The following is a 17,849-nucleotide window of genomic DNA, read 5'->3' on the forward strand; positions in this document are numbered from 1 at the left end:
TATTCGAGTGAACTCCTACATTAAATTTTCTATTATGTGTTGAGGTTTATTTACTACATCATATAGCTGTTATGTGTGTTTAATATCAACAAAAACAAATTGAATTAAAGCACTTAAATAGTTAAAATAAATTACACATACATCTCTTTCAAGTACTTAATTCATTAATTGTCAACATGAGCTGGATCATATATTTGTTAAGCTTTGGAGTGGGAGGTTCTTGTAAGCATAACAAGTTATTAAACCCCCATTTCATATCAATAACAGGGTCGATTCGACTAGGCTTGAGCCCACAATGTACATGAATGCTCCTCTCGTGGGAGTCCTGGCTAAGCTACACCACAACAACATGGAATCACCGACTTAACTTCAAAATGTTATGTTAGTAATCTAAATTCCTAAGTTTGTATGCGTTAATCTGATATGATGGAAGTATGTAAATTTGGTAATTTTGGCTTTCATAATTGTTTTTTTTTTTTTTCATCCTCTTCAATCCTATAACCAGAATGAAGACATCTTCTGTTCTTTACATCTTCGATACCGTGTGCAGATTAAAAATTCCTCTATTTTTTAATATAAGTAGTGGCATTAGTTTACAAAACAATAGTGTATGGAAGTCTCTGGAGATCCTCTGTGCCATGATGTGATGCACTTAGTTATTTATGACTCTGATATTCTATGCCATGAAGTGATTCAATTAGTTATTTATGAGTACATAAGGATTATGTTATTATGGAAACTATTTATTTATTAATGTAGAGACCATTCTTGTATTGGCCTATATGCATGAATTAACAAGCCAACAACAAGGTTTTTCTCGGTAGAAGAAGGAAGAGATAGATTTGAATTAATTAAAATTGTTGATCATGTATATTTGTTGTGAACAATTGTAAAAGTGTTGAATATAAGTAGACAATGATGCAGAAATTGAATATAGGTGGGTAACATGATTAGACCATGTTGACATTATGAAATGGACATTGAATTTTGTTTAATTTATGTTTTTTTCTAAGGAACCTCGGGTGATATACATGAAGTATAAAATTATATGAAGAATATGGGCTGATATAAGTATGACCTATAAATTTATATGAAGAATATGCACTATTACACCAAGTTGAATATAGGTGGGTGTCAAGATTAAACCATGTTGACATTATGAAATGGACTTTCATTTTTGTTTGATTTATGTTTTTTTCTAAAGAACATGTGGTGATATACATGAAGTATAAAATTATATGAAGAATATGTAGTATTACACCAATGTACTTTTAAGATGTTTTTTTGAAGATAAAATAAGTCTTTTCTCTTAAAATCGTCTTCTATTTTAGTTATTTTACAAAAAAAAATATCATTTGAATTGTCTTAAATATAGAATTGAAGACAAAAACACTATGGAACAAAAATATTTTAAGACAAAACTTTATATTTAAGACAAAAACATTTTAAGACAAATATTTTAAGACAAAACTTTAAATTTAACACAGAAACAGTTTGAGTCAAAAAGATTTTTAAGACAAACTTTATATTTAAGACAAATATTTTTAGACAAATCATTATATTTAAGACAAAAACAATTTGAGACGAAAATATTTTAAGACAAAGCATTATATTTAAGAAAAACCCCTTTAAGACGATAATTATTTTAAGACAAAACTTTTTTTTGATGACAATGGCCACTTTAAGACAAAACCCGTTTAAAACAATTAACAATTAAGAAAAAAACATATCAATTTAAGGGAATATTATCTAACAATTAAAAATTTGACTCTAAGAGTGTGCCCTAAGTATGCTAGCTTGCACGCTAGTATAGTCACGCACCTATATCGAGGTTGTTATTTCACTTACCATTCATGTTATCTTATATAACGACAACGATTTTTTTCACTCTTCATTTTTTGGGGATAGATCACTCTGAAGAATGCGAAAAATTTTCGTAGCAAGATTTCCTGGACATTAATTCCACTTCTGGACTTTTGACCTTTGTTGATACGATTAGTGACAACTTTTTTATCGTTGCATTCAATCGATGAGTCACTTTGGTGCTTAATATTGCAAAGCAATTTATAAACTAACCAAACAGTGGAATACTTCTCCTCATTATGTGATTAAGCCTCAAATTTGAATTTCCCTTAATATTCACCACCTCAGACTTTGGATCTAGCTCAGGGTAATCAATTGTAAGAAAGATTACAATGCGGATGGCTTACAACTTGGTGGAGAGTTGCAATACTTCCTTCATTTTTCAACCATCGTTAAGCACACACATAAGTGTACATTTCTTACCTCTATTACCTTATCGAGTGTGATGTATTTTGTTACATTGTGAATTTTGCAATATCTTACATGTGTGTAAATGTAAATGAATATCTGAGTTTTCATGCTAACTGTATCTTCATGATTAGAATGGTGTCATGTATGCACATGAATTTTAAAGTGTGCCTAGAATATGATATTCATTATTATGTACGTGGCGAATGCGCAATTATGTGTTCATATTCAGTTAGTTGATTTCCAAATTTATGGGTATACTTAGTTTAACCAATCCTTACACTAGTTATTTTATAAAAACTGGGAATTTAGGTATCAGGAATTGGGCCACGAGTCTCCTAGAAACTATAGGAGGGTTGGCACACAACAGTTGTAGTTATGCTTTCTGAACCTAGCCTAGGCTTATTTTTATTCCATATATGTTATGTTTTCTAGGTCGAGAGGAAGTGGGAGAACATGAATTTGTTAACATGCTAGTAGGCCCAACACCTAGTGAGCAGTGGTGAAACCACACCCTAGTGGAACCATGTTGTGTGTATAGATACCAACCATAATCCATCGACGCGAGTGATAAAATTTGAGGTAAGGGCAGGGTTTATACACTTGGCCAAATGTTGTTTTATTTTGGATGAGAATCCTAAAGGCCAAGAGTGTGGTCCAAGCATAACTAGGAGTGTTGGGAACATTTTTAGCCACCCATCTCCAAGATATTTTAACCGTACAACACCCTAAGAGTGTATAAATTAATATAAATTTGCATCTACTGATGTATTCAAACTAAAAAAAGATATTACAAATTTCATCTACTATTATCTCAAATGGAAATCACAATTTAGAAAAACATGCAACGACAGGCAACCATTAAAAGAACATAACAACACAATAATTTATAGGGATTTACCCAATAGGTAAAAACTCTTCCACTACTTTTCATTAATCATATGAGAATGAGAAACTATTACAATGTCTTGCTTCAATCTTGAAGCACACCCTACACTGCAAACTTATTCTCCTACTGATTGTCCTGCTCTAGCCAACACTCAGTCAATTCAAAGCCCCATATTTCTCCTATTTCTTTGCACAATGCGTGAGGAAATTAACTCCTAAATACTAGGGGAATTCACTATTTCATTGTTCATATCCCAAGTAATTGATTGCGTGGCTCAATGCCGAACATCTACAATCAACAAGTATATAATGAATCATTATAATGTGCCTTTTCCTCCACTTCAATCTGGAAATTCAAATTCCATTCATGTATGTGCTATTTTTAGCTCATTAACTAGTTTAACTGAGACATCATTGAGTTAACAACAATTCTCCTACTCAATTGTACTTCAACTGACTCGACTAGTTGCTTTAGTTCAATTAACTGAGTCAAAGTGAGAATAACTGAATTAGATTACTAAATTCTAGCACCAATAAATACACAGCTCTACTTCTAGCCTATAACTCAAATTTACAGAGTAAACAAGTAGACAAGGCCATGTCACACAAGCCAACTGCCATCCAAGTCATCTTACTGACATCCTACACCTGTGTAATTTGAATTTACCTCTTAACAATGCCCTTTTCAATATATATGCATCATTATTCTCAGTTGGAATGTAATGTAGCATCATAATTATCCTCTGCACACAATTCCACAAGTGATGGTACCTGATATCAATGCGCTTGGACCTGTCATGAAATACTGGATTCTCAGAGAGTTTGATACAACTCTAATTTTTACAGTAAATCATTGGTGAATCCATGTGCTGACTGAAAAGACCCACAAGTACTTTCTTGATCCATATGGCCTCACATGATTGTTGACTTGTATCAGTGCATTCATCTTCTATTGAGTTGAGTGCCACATACCTCTGTTTCCTATTATACCAAGAAATAGCTACATACCCAACATTGAAGATGAAACCAAAGTGATTTTCTTGTCTAATGTACTCCCTACCCAATTTGCATCAGTGAAGCCTTGGAGCTTCACTCCCTTTTTCCTCTTGTAACATAACCCATACTCGGTTGTGCCTTTCAGGTACCTCAAAACATGATTTGTTGCCTTCCAATAAAGCTTTGGTAAGCTTCACCATGGCTTAACTCAACTGATTAGCTTCATAACTTATGTCAAGCCTTGTGTTCAACATATACATCAAGGATCCCAGAATTTGTCTATAGATGCTAGCATCTATTGCCTCTCCTGAAGAATCACACTCATTCCTCTAGTTTGTATCTATAGTTGTGTCCATAGACTTGCAGTTCTTGATCTAAAATTTGTGATGTATTTGGAGGTGTACTTCCCTTGCCTCACAAACATCTCACCATCACTCTGCCATACTTCCATCACAATGAAGTAATGTATCAATACCATGTCCTTCATCTCAAATTCTCTTGCAAGGTACTCCTTGCAAGACCGAATCAACTAATCATCTCCTCCAAGTATCAAGTCATCAACATACAATACCAAATAAGCAACTTTCGATATACCATAATGTGATATAGGTTGGCATTCCTTCACTTTGGTGAATCCCAATCCACTGAGATATGTATAAGTCTGAGTGTACCATGCTAAGGGATCTTGTTTGAGACCATACAAGGTTATTTGGAGAGTACACATGTCTCCCAGTCATATGTCTCAAATCCCTCTCCTTTCCCTTTGTAAACTTCTTCCTCAACAACACCATCAAGAAAGGTGGTCTTCACATGCATCTCATGGATCTTCCACCCCATCTCTGTAGCTAATGCTAGAAAGGTTATGATCGAGGAACATAATTTCACTGGTGCGAATGTTTCCTCATAGTCCTCTCCCTCTACCTTAGAGAATCCTTTGGCCACAAATATGCCCTTATACTTCTTGATGCTCTCATCAGCTGCATGCTACATGTTGTAGATCCATCTGGAACCAAAATTTCTCTTTTTTGCAGGAATTTGGTATGCTTAACATATCGGATCGAGGAAGTTGTCCTGGAAATTTGGATTCAACTATAGTTAGCATATCTTCCTAATTCTATCAAAAAAAGTTCTCTAAGGAGGGGTAAAGACTCAATGAGACTATGGAATAGGAATAAGGGTTCTCAATTTAAAAGAGAACATGAAAATCACTCCCAATGCTTTATAACTATGGAAACAATACTATGTTGTAGTTTTGTACGTTATTATTCTAAAATGTGGTTTCTTTAATATACAACTATAGATGCAAGCTGACCTATTCAGAACAATTGGAAATAGTACATGGCAAGCACTTCTTTGTTATGAAACCAACAAAATTTAGGATAATGATAATATATGTATAAAGCAATGTCAAACCATATTGAAATTAGAACATCTTTCAAGTCCCAAGTTTTAGGCTGGTTGGTAATCAATTAGTTCCTTTTTGTCAGTGCAATTCATAAAATATTGAAATAGTGTTAACAAGTAGTTTTCTTACACTTGAAACAAAATAAATAGTGAAACATGTCTTTCACAATTGTAGATTTTGTTGAGCGTTGTAAGCATGGACCACTTTAGAATAAGAAAACTTCATGCTTAGTCAACTCAACTATAATGTGATAATATCAATGGTTTTATGATATTTCAAAGAGAGGAAACAACAAAACATGTATTTTACAATTGCAGAGTTGTTAAGTCTTGTAGTTATGGACCACTTTAGAATAATCAAACTTCATGGTTGGTGAGCTCAACTAGAACGCAAAAATTTCAAGAGATTTATGGATTGTCAAACAACATGGAAAGAAAATATAAATCATTATTTTCTTCACAGGTATCAATTTTCAATGAAGAAGGTAATGTATGGAGATTTTAATTCTGCATCAACCAACCTTTTACTTGTAGTGTTGTGAGAGTCTAAATTTTATCCAGGTGCAAAAGCTACAACTAAAATGAGTTTGTATAGAAATAATATGGATTCTATGGAGTTTGGTACCAAGGTTGATATATTGGCAATGATTACTTATCTCAGGAGAGAGAGAAAATCATAATATCCCCTTGCTAATTAATGATTTCACAAGTTTAATTATATTTTTCTTTTTTTACACAAAATGATTTACCATTATCATAATTATCAAAGTTGATCAGTTCAATTTGGACCCACCAATTCAAAGAAAATCCATTCTGGCCAAATAACGTCTTGAACCAACTCTATGAATGCATTGGATGTATACAACCTCTAACCTGTGTGCCAATTTTTCCACCGAGAATGGGTTTAGACCCTAAACCCTAGCCATACTCTAGTTAAAGACACCATCCATCCCTCCTCCTAACCCACCTCTCTTTTATAATTAAGCATTTATTAGCATATGAAGAATTTGGAGTTGTAGCAAGGAGCACTAATTTTGATCAATGTTGGCCATGATTAGTGTTCATTTTGGTGTATAAATTTATCTACTCTAACAATATAGATTTTTTCTAGAATCTTGAAGGAGATTTTACAGTAGATTCTTGTGCCCATTTAAATATATCTAAAAAACTTTATGACCCTCATCTCTTATACTATATATTTATCAAGTTCATTGCAACCAGCCATGACATCTCACAATAAATGAAAATATTTTTGTAACCACAATCATCGGGCACGAATATGGATGTTGACACAATGAAGGTACAAAAATGTAAATAATGTAAATAACACCTTACAGTATTTGGTCAATTTAAATATTTGTTTCAGTAATTTGATATGTGTGTTGATATATGTATCTTACGAATTGCCTACATTAATGCTAGGCATCTTTAATTGCAATAATGGGAATTCATCATTCTGTCTTGACTAATAGAACCCATGAGCGACTTGACCAAAACACACACACATAGACAGATATATATATATATATATATATATATATATGCGCACCTTTCAGAATGTATTATGGTGCCTTCAAATTCATTTATGCTTACAAAATATGAAATAACCACCCTTGTCATCACAATTTATCACTTCAATCACCCATGTTCAGCTCCAATGTCAACACTCAAAATCACTTTAATCATTCTTAGCAACATATCATCGAATTTCCTTTGGAATGGTTTAGGGAACATAGGTTTCAAATCCCTACTACTTAGTGCACTGTTAATTATCATCTATCAGGGTATCCTTCTCTTCCTACATCTCGAATCTAGGGTTTGTAGGATTTTTGAATGCATCTCAAATCTAGGGTTTTTAGTGTTTGTGAATGCGTCTCAAATCTAGGGTTTGTAGAGCTTCTGAATAATTGTACTATGCTAGAGGATGTTGCCTTTAATTCCATACCAACTTTGTAGGATTTTTCAGGATTCAGGTGTTGATTCATTCACTAGTGTTTGTAAAGGGCTTAGCATTATCAATCTTGTGAATTGTGTCCCTTTTTCCTCTCTGTAGATCTTCAGAGTAGGTAGAGGAAAGGTTAATCCCTATGGAGCTTAGTAGAGGTCCATGTCTAACTATATGGGAGTCCCTTCTGAGAGAGATGCTTCTATTGTACATTGTATGAAGAGTCTGTTCTATTGGGTCATTGCCCTAGATGTAATACATTCCTTTTAGATGGTAGAAAATTGGATCCCTTCTTCATACATTGATAAAGTTCACAGATCCTATGCTACATATAGAAGTATTACTTTTGATAACATCGAGGGTTAAATATTACACTTGACGGAAAATTGGGACTCATCACAACAAGAAATTGCTCATCTGGTATTAATTTTCAACTCTTCTTTGGTCGGTAGGTCCTTTTCTCTTGTAGGAATGTTGAAATTTCTCGGGGGACTAGAGAGGGTGCATATTTATTAGAATAATAGAGCCACTCAAAATGGGTTTTTCCTTAAAATTGAGTGAATATTTGTTTCTTACTTGAAAGAAACATTGATACTTTGATTTTTCCAATTATTAGCTGAATACATGCTCTCAATTGATCCTCATTGAACTCTGCACCATAATTAATTTTTTAGTATGGTTTCCTGATGAACGATATCATGTCAATAGCATTGGGTGATCCTAGTTGTACCAAGGTATGATGTTTTTATAAATATCTATTGTAAGCCTCTTGTAAAACTTCAATTTACAATATGAAATTAAAACTATTCAGGCAATTAGTTTTTTACTAAAACGTTTGTTATACTACATGATTAAGGATATCATGGAAAGGACATGGGATGATATTGATTGTATGGAATTATAATCCTTTTATGAAAACCTTATCTGAGCCTACTAGTAGATTTCAGTCTTTGATATGCAATTCCAACTATTCAACTACTTAGTTATTTATAAAAAAGAGTTTCTTAAATTTTGTGGGTTTTGTTTAAAATTGTATTACACAACACTTAGCAGTATTAAGGTTGACGTCTCACACCTAGAAAACTTGGTTAAGAGATGCCATGTTTTGTAATTACTATTGCAACTACATTGCCATTCCTAGTTTGATTTTGATAACTCTTAGCTGAATACATGCTATAAATTATTCCTCATTGAAATTTGCATAGTAATTGAATTTGTTGCATGAAATTCTGATGAACGAAATTTCGTCATGGCCATTGGGTGATCCTGGGTAAATCTAGGTCTAATGTGTTATTAAAATGATTTTATGTAGTTGTTTAACATCATTTAATTTTGGTGTATGGCTAGACGGTGACCTTAAATCAGATAACTATTATTATTATTATTATTATTATTATTATGAGGAAAATAATCATGACTATCTTCTCTTGAAGTGTATGATGCAATAGCTTTGTACCACAAAGTGGAAAAGTTTTCTACTATAAATTTACTTGGAAAAAATAGTGTGCTTCCTTGACTTAAATTACATGTGCATCTTCCTGTCGATTGGTAAAATTTTTCCATTGAATTATAGGGTTCATATGGAATAACCAAGAATAAATAATGTTTGTTAGAATTATGCTTCATGGCCTCTAATATGAGACTCAGGGAATGTTGTTTTCAGAACATATCCACTAATCTTGTTCCAATAATATATGTTGTCATGTCACTCAAGCTATGTGTAACAGCCCCGGTGAAAATTTCATGTAATCAAAGTTAATTAAGGCAGAATAAGACCACAATTAAGTGACACTAATTCAAAGTTGAATGTTGGGAAACGATATCCTAGTGGGCATCATTGGATGTCTGTTTTTCCTAAGGAAAATTGGAAAAGTCTAAGACAAAGGAATTAAAAGGAAAAAGGTTGTTTTTGGCATTTTTGTTTATGAAAATAAAGGAAAATAAGAGAAAAGGAAGGTAAAAGGGCATAGGTTGCATGTGAGAAGAAAATTGAAGGAAAATAATGGTAAATGAATAAAATGGATGTGTAATCCATAAAAAGGCTTCTGAGGACCAATGCATGGCTTTGGCAAGTGTAAGATTTTTTTCAATTCATGTTTTGAGCTCTATCATTATTCTCTCTCTCTTACTTTTTATCACTTAGAGTTTTCCTGGAGCACTATAGTTTGGACCAAGGGAAGGAAAAGCAATCAAAGGAAATGAATATGGATATATAAATAATTATGAAGGAGGTTGGAAGATTACCTCTAGTGTAAACTTTAATTTAACCTAAAAATTCATTGGCATGCCCATATAGTCACCCACATCAGAGGCTGGCTTAGCACACCCAGATGGCCCATCACTATAGGTTTGTGGTGCATCATGACTCATTTTATCTCATCGATTCTCTCAATTTAAAAATACGTGATTCTATACTACACCTCACTGTTTATATTTCATGATTATTAAAATTCATAGATTTAACACTGATTGGAGTATGTAGATAATCATTCCATACAATTATGCCTTAACATAAACAGTTTGCAATTGATATGAATGAAAGTAATCTTATAGAATCAACAACCCAATTGACTTAACAATTTTCAAATATTCAACTATCTTACAACCAAGTGAACTCTAGTCTCTTATAGCAATTTAAAAATTATAAGAGTAAACAATTCATACAAACCTATCCCCAAATTTCCTATTTGATTTACTTCCATCGATCGCAACTTTGTCATATATCAAAATCATTTCACTTGATATAAATAGCAAGCACTCTCGTATGCATGCAATATATGAAGAGTTAAATGAAGGAAATCGAGCTAAGTCTAATATTACAAGTCAAGTGAGTTAGAGTTAAAAAGCTAATGCTTTTTTAAGAAAAGATAATTTAAGGAAAAGAAAAATATTGATTTATGTTAAATTCAAATTAGAAAAGTTTAGTTAAAGTGTCAAGTCATAGTTTGCATGACAAAAAGAAAGTTAGAGTTTGTGTGATTCCATATTTAGAATGTTTAGTGCTTATATACTCATGGTTAGGTCATTGTAATGTGAAGTAATAACAGAGAATAACATCAACTCAATGGATGTATATGAGAGAGTAATTAATATTGAATAAAACTTCTTTATTCAAGTAGAATCTTGTGTACATATTTGTCTTATGTTTGCATTTTTATCTCTGCATTTAAATAACAAGTGGTATCAGAGCAAGTTTTAGCAAGGTTTGAAAGAACCAAATGAGTTAATAAGGTCATGAGCTACTTCCACTAAGAGCCTTTGCTATTGACGAGACATGTGGATGGTGATTGTAGAGTGAGTTGTGAATTGGTTAATCCAACAATAGAGCTTTTTGATGATGGTGAATTTTCCAATAAAGAGGTGAATAACATGTGTGATCTAGTTGGTATGATTGTAGTTGATGATGACCTATTTGCATAAGATTTTGAGGCATTTAAGATTGAAAATACAAAGACATATTTTCATATGAAGTAATGGTTTTTAGAGTTGAAAGTGCATCTCTCATGTATCCAATAACAAATGATGAATTTGGTGAAGTTGAATTTTTTAATGAGCACACACATGCTCAGATATCTCAACATACAGTGGATGAAAATTAAGTTGATGAAATTTGTGGTATCTTTCTTGAGACAATGAATGATTGTGGAAATATGGAAAGCTTCATGTTTAATGAATAATTGAGGGTTGAAGCTACGACTATAACTTGAATTTATGAAGAAATGGTTAGAATTGCTCATGAAGTAGTGCATGATCTTGGAGAAATTGATGATTAAGAAGAGGATAAAGTGAATCATGAGATTTTGATGAGAGTATCCTCTAACAAAATAACAATGGAACATAGCCTCAATGTAGTTAAAAGGTAGAGAAGAAAGAAGAAGCAGAGAAAACTCTCACTGCAGAGAATAATGAAGATGTTTTTAATGTTCATTTAGAGTGTGCAAGTAGACAAGATGACAATCCAATTATAGTTATAGCTGAAAGAGAAGATGAAGAAAAAGATGTATGAAAGAGCATGGAGGTTTCTAGAGATGAAGAAGAAAGCAATGAAACAAAATTTCAACGATGGAGCCAATAAGACATCAATTTCTACTATCAAGAAATATGGTAGAAAGAACATCACGAATATGAAGTGGAAGAAGCATGGAAAAGTTCATAGTTTGAAGATGAAGAGTTGTGGTAGTAGTCCATGACTGAATAAATATTTCAAGAGCAAGCTATAGAATATAGGCTTTGAAAGCCTAAATTGTTTTTTATACCAAATATAAAAGAAGTCAAAGAAAAATTGCAATAGCAACAAGTGAAGAAATATGGAGCTTACATCAAGAAAGCACAACTAAAAATAAAGCAGTTTCAAGGCTATAGAATATGGAAGGAATGAAAAATTACAAATTTAATGGGAGTTGTTATTGCATTTATGTCTAATCCAACGAGGGAGCATTGGGTCACTATGAAAATATTTTTTTGTATTTGAAGGAGATCAAGGACTATGTTTTATGTCAAAAGAAAAATCGAAATGAATAATTATATTTATGATATTTTATAGATCTTCATGAGGCTAGAGATGTATATAATTGATAGTCTATAGGTGTATTTGACCTTTTTGGTGGAGTCATTAACTAGATGGCTAAGAAGTAGTCTATTGTTGCTTCTTCAAGTGTGGAGGGTGAATGCATTGTTACTATAGGGGCTACCAAGGAAGCTATAAAGAACATTGTGTGAACATTTTTGGCTACAGTGAAAGTGCCATTACATTTAGTAGATCATCAAAATATCATAAAAGGACTAAACATAGTATAGTTTTGTATCCTTTTCTTAGAGACATGATTGATCTTGGTTTGATGTAGCTAATAAAGTGTGAGACTAAATAAAATGTAAAAGGTTCTATCATAATGGTTGTTAAAGCTATGAAATTCCATTTTTGTTGCTAGACCATTGAATTACATGAATGTGAAAAAATGTAATAGAAATATGTTAGAATCGTTTTGTTTCCACATAATTTTGTAACGTACTAGTTTCGTTCATGTTAATAGATTCTTATTAGCATAAAATATAGTTGAGTATTGATGTCAGAAGCTAGCTCACTGTCAATATCGAAGCTAGTTAATTGGTTTTGTTGAGGCTAGCTAATTATCAATGTAAGAAGCTAGTTTCTTATTAGTATAGGAAGTTAGTTTATCTAGGTTGCTGAAACTAACTAGATAATAGTGTAAAAATATAGCTAAAAATTAGTGTCAAATCTATCTAAGTGTAGATGTCAAAACCTAGATCCCTAAAATGAGAAATTAGTACTTTTAGCTATTTTTGGCTATGAATTGATATTAATGGTAGTGCTAGGATTTGACATGATTTTGGCACCTTGCCTATGACCTTCACATGATGCGCTAGATGGTTATATACTTGCACCCATATTTAGACCAATTAAAATGCATATTATTCTCTAGAATTGGTGTGCACATTTTGATTAAAGGCCATGTGTACATTTTATAACGTTACGATGATAATTGTTGAAGTATGGTAGATGTAAGCCATTTTTTATAGTTTTATTATTCATGTATAATTCTATAAATTAATGAAATTTTTTTCCCTTCTACTCATTTTATGAGTCATCTCTAGTTTGATGTGAAAAATTCACATATCTCCCCTACCCCTACTAAAGCCAAGTACACTGTGAAACAATAATAAGGAATGGCAATCCTTATTGTTACACAATATTTTGTCACACTTCGAAGTGCCAAAATCTTGGAAACTATGAAGTGTACTCATCATCATACACATACAAAAACATCCTTGAAGAATAGAAGAAACATTTCCCTGAGTCAATTATGGAGAAGTTTCCCTAAAATCCTAGTTTTTAGGACCATCGAACTTTGCTCCAATGCAAGCCTATGCTGATGGAAAGTTGCATTCTACCCACCTAGCTCTGCCAACATATGTTTTGATATGAAAACCCATGTTGAACCTCTTCTGGTAAGTTTTCCCGAATGGGGGAGAAGCTTCACATGCTAGAAACCTCAAGAAACAACGCGATGGATGTTGCTGGTTGTAGATATGGTCGAGCTCTTCCATTTGGAGCTCCTGATTCTACCATTAAGGGCCTTCCACTTGAGATGTGGACCTTCCTCCATCAATTGTGGATCCATAACTCCCTCTCCCTTACTACAAATAAACTCCGTTCCATCCCCAAATGGTAGGTCATTGATTGCCTGCATTCGTATGCTAAGATTATGCCCAAATGTTTCCCATCTTACTTGGAGAAGGAGTTCTTGAAGAGTCTTGGCTTGGACTTAGAAATACACCAAAAGGAGGTCTCCAACATGAAAGAAATGGTTGCATGATTTCCTTCTTAGTTTATTAAAATATACATCTGATGTTCACTTTCCATAAATTTCTAAGTATTTATTCATTTACCTTAATACTCCTTGACATATTAAGTATTTTATGTTTGATATATACTATGTATGCTCTTATATCATTTATTATCTTTTTATCTCTCTTACAGGTACTTGGGCATAAAGAACAAGCAAGGAGAAAGCCTAGAAATAAAGGGGTTGAATTCTTCATCAAAGGATTTAGAGGTTAGCATCAGAGTGAGGTAGATCTCTCTCTCTCTCTCCACATTTTTAAACATAAACTATGAAAGTTTGCATTAGTTTGTTTAGTTTGTTGCTAGACCCATTCATTGGGCTAGAGAGATTGCCTCTCTCTATAGATGGGATTTATGTTCACAACACTTATTCATTTAAATGCATTAATAAAGCTCAACTAGGATTTATCTAGTTTCTCATTGTAAGACACATGGAAGTATTTGATTTTATTTGTAATTTCACTCAGCAACATAATTCTCTGAAATACAATTAATTATGTAAGTTTTAATCAAATATTCATTTTATTTAATTTCTCAAGACATATTTTAGAATAATTTTTTGTTTTCTTTTGCAGCTTCTTATAGGGATTTCTTTCAACATTGCTAGAATTGATACTTTTCAACAACAAGATTTGGGTTGATATAGCTATAACTATATCCTAGATCAATCAAAATAAAAGAAACTTGCTCTTCTAGCTTACCTCCCATCTGAATGATGGATGCTTGATGATATGTTTGGTGGTTTTCCAATGTTGCATAAATCCTAGGCATACTTTGGGCTAGGTTGACCACCATAATTTTTGTCCTAAGAACTGTATATTTTTGGTCCAACCTATTTTTGATGAGGAAAATCCCTTCACCATAAGTCCACACCATAAGTCCAACACTTATATGGTTCTTGGCCTTCAATCCCGAGCTGCACCAATGTTAGTTATTGTACATTCCTTTTAACATCATTGCTAGCCTTTTGTTAAGACTACCTTGTCTCGGTTTGGCTTTTCCTCTATTTTACTTTTGGGTGCTTCCTAGACCAACTCACATTTCAACTAGAGGTTCTCTTTCCTATCGAGTTACTCTTAGTCTCAGCCCTCCACTTGCTTTCTCATAGCAATTCTCTAGCTTCTTAATAGCGTCCTTCATAGTCTAGGGTTCCAATAATTCAATCTTATCTCTTAATACCCTAGGAAACCCCTTAACGAACCTATGGATTTTGACCTTCTCATCCTTGAGTTATGGAACATATCTCAATAACCCTAAAACTTGGTGGCGTACTCCTTGTTAGTCATATGTCCCATTCTTAGTTCACAAAATTCCATTTCCTTATTGTCGTAATAATGTTTAGATAGGTACCGCTCCTTGAAAATATTCTCAATCTCATCCCATCTCATCTCTTCATCAGTGATGGATCTAGTATTTTAAAAGTCCTCGAGATAGATATCTACCCTTCCTTTTAAATTTTAGGAGGGAATTCAAGATTTAATATTCATAGAGTAGTCATGTATTCTAAAGAACTTATTCATCCCTAACAAACATGATTTTGCATCATTTTCCTACTTCAAATCCCGATCGATAATGGGTGGATTTTGGTCTGCCAGTACGAGAGAATTTGTAGGATGACTACATTAATCTGAGCCTGAATCTCTTGGGATATAACCAACCTCTCATTATCAGCGTTAAAAATTCTCACCTCGTCTCGAAGGCTTCTCACAGTGTCCATCGAATCTGGGTATTGATTTCCTCCCCCTTTCGCAACTGATATCTCTTCATCATTATTTTTGACCCAATCACTTCCATGTTGGGACTGGTCGAAACTGTAATCAACCATTCTGGTTCTTATTATTGTATCTTTTTTATGTGATACAATTTTGGATTTGCTATCAATCACACACATCGTTAGACATTCTTAAATAACATTTAAACATAACCAATATCATGGATGTTCATTTATCGAGTATAATGGGCTTCCTCTGATAACAAAAAAACCTTGTTAATATAAAATCCATCTATAATTAGATGCAACAGTCATTCAATCATCTAGTTGGTACATAAATAATGAGAAAGCACATTAACGCTCATAATTCCTTCTCCCATGGATCTCTTAACCATCGAATAATATATCATATCATAACTTTAACAATCAATCAATGAACACAGTCCAACTGACTTAGTATTGTATAATCATGTAAAAAAATGTCCTCACTTTCCCACGACGAAGCCCATATAGTTCAAGTACTGAACCCAGATTCTATAATACCACTTTGTAATATATCCTTGCCCCTTCAATTACAATTGAGGAATGGGGTAAATATTTTAGATAATCTTTCTTTCCCTTGATTATGTAACTTTTCCATGCAAATATGTACGTACACTTTCTCATATATATAGCACCGGCTTTGAGGCCGCTCGACATGCCGAATCACAATGGATGGATTACCCCCAGAAATAATCTAAACCATGACATGCCACATCTTCTAGGCCTCACGGTATTTCATGTTACCGAGTTGGTTCTCCTCCATAGAACCCAACCTGTTAGCTAATGGATTGCCACCTCCAAGACAACTTTGACATCATATCTTCACGCTATTCACCACGGGTAATTCATTGGGACGTTCTTTCCTTATGGGGTTCCAACCTCCAGGGTCTAACGTTGCCCATGTGATGTCAGCCATGCTCTGAGCTCACACCAAATGAATTATGCCTACCGCCCATAAGTGGCCCACTAGACACCCGTGATGCCCATTGCTGACAACATGCCTCCAAGGCATCCTAACACTATGGTTTCCACATGAAAGGGAAAATGATTCAATTTTCAAATTAATTGTACTGGGTCCCCACTAGCAGTCAGCCCTACGAATGCGAGATACAATAAGGGATTGTTAACGTAGCTCCGTGGGGTTCCAAACTTCCGGGTGTAGAAATTCCTTGTAGATTTCTTATTATATTTTCTAAAACAAAAGACTTGAATCTACTCTACTCATTAGAAGAAACAATTAATAGATCGAGAAATCAATAAGAATACAAGAGAAATAATTCAATCAACACATTACACAATGATTTCCTGGGCAAATCCATAGCTAGAAACCCCCACTATCTATATATTTCATTAGTAAAAAGTATGAGAAGATTATAATTCTTTACATAAGCCCAGGAAACCTCTACACTATCTCTATCTATCTCACTACTTCCTAGGCTGACTCTAGCCAATGCTTAGCCAATTTCCTAGCCTTCCAAGCTCCTACTTCATTTCTTTGTTCAATAAGGAATTATGCCCCTATTTAATTGGATCGCACTGTTCCTTTAGGATCTTCCTTTGCCTGCACGCACCATCTATACAATTTTGATTATTATACAACTGATAGTACACTACCCTTGAACTCCAATCTCAAATGGGTAGCTCTTAAATCTGATATTCATTAGTTATTTATGATTGAATCATTAGTTAACTGGTTGAACACATGAACACATGAATCCTTGAACCAAAACAAGGACATCATGGTTCTTAAAGCTGACAAAGGAGGGGCTAGTATCATCCTTAACAAAGAGTATTATCACCATAAGATGATGGAACATATGTGTAATAGTGATAGCTATAAAAATCTTAACAAGAATCCCTTAAAAAAGATCTCCAGAACAGTCGCTCTAGCTATAAAACCTAGTAGCACTGTGGGTTCTTTTTTCCATAAGCTTATTGTGAGTAGTCCCATCATTCTGAGGATCTATGGGCTTCCAAAGATTCACAAAGAAGGGGCTCCCCTTAGGCCCGTTATCAATTCCATTGGAGGTCCAACCTACCTCCTTGTTAAATACTTGGCCTCGAAGCTTAGACCCCTTGTGGGCCTCACAGAGTCATTCACTAAAGACTCTTCATCTTTTGTCAATGAGTTTAAGGGCATAAGGTTCGACCCTGATGACATTCTTGTGAGTTTAAATGTAGTTTCCCTTTACACATTCATTCTTATAAAGGAGGCCATTGAGGTCATC

This window comes from Pinus tabuliformis, chromosome 2_1 (assembly GCF_031772625.1).
Source record: "Pinus tabuliformis cultivar Carrire ecotype Pingquan chromosome 2_1, CPIR1, whole genome shotgun sequence".
Lineage (NCBI taxonomy): Eukaryota > Viridiplantae > Streptophyta > Pinopsida > Pinales > Pinaceae > Pinus > Pinus tabuliformis.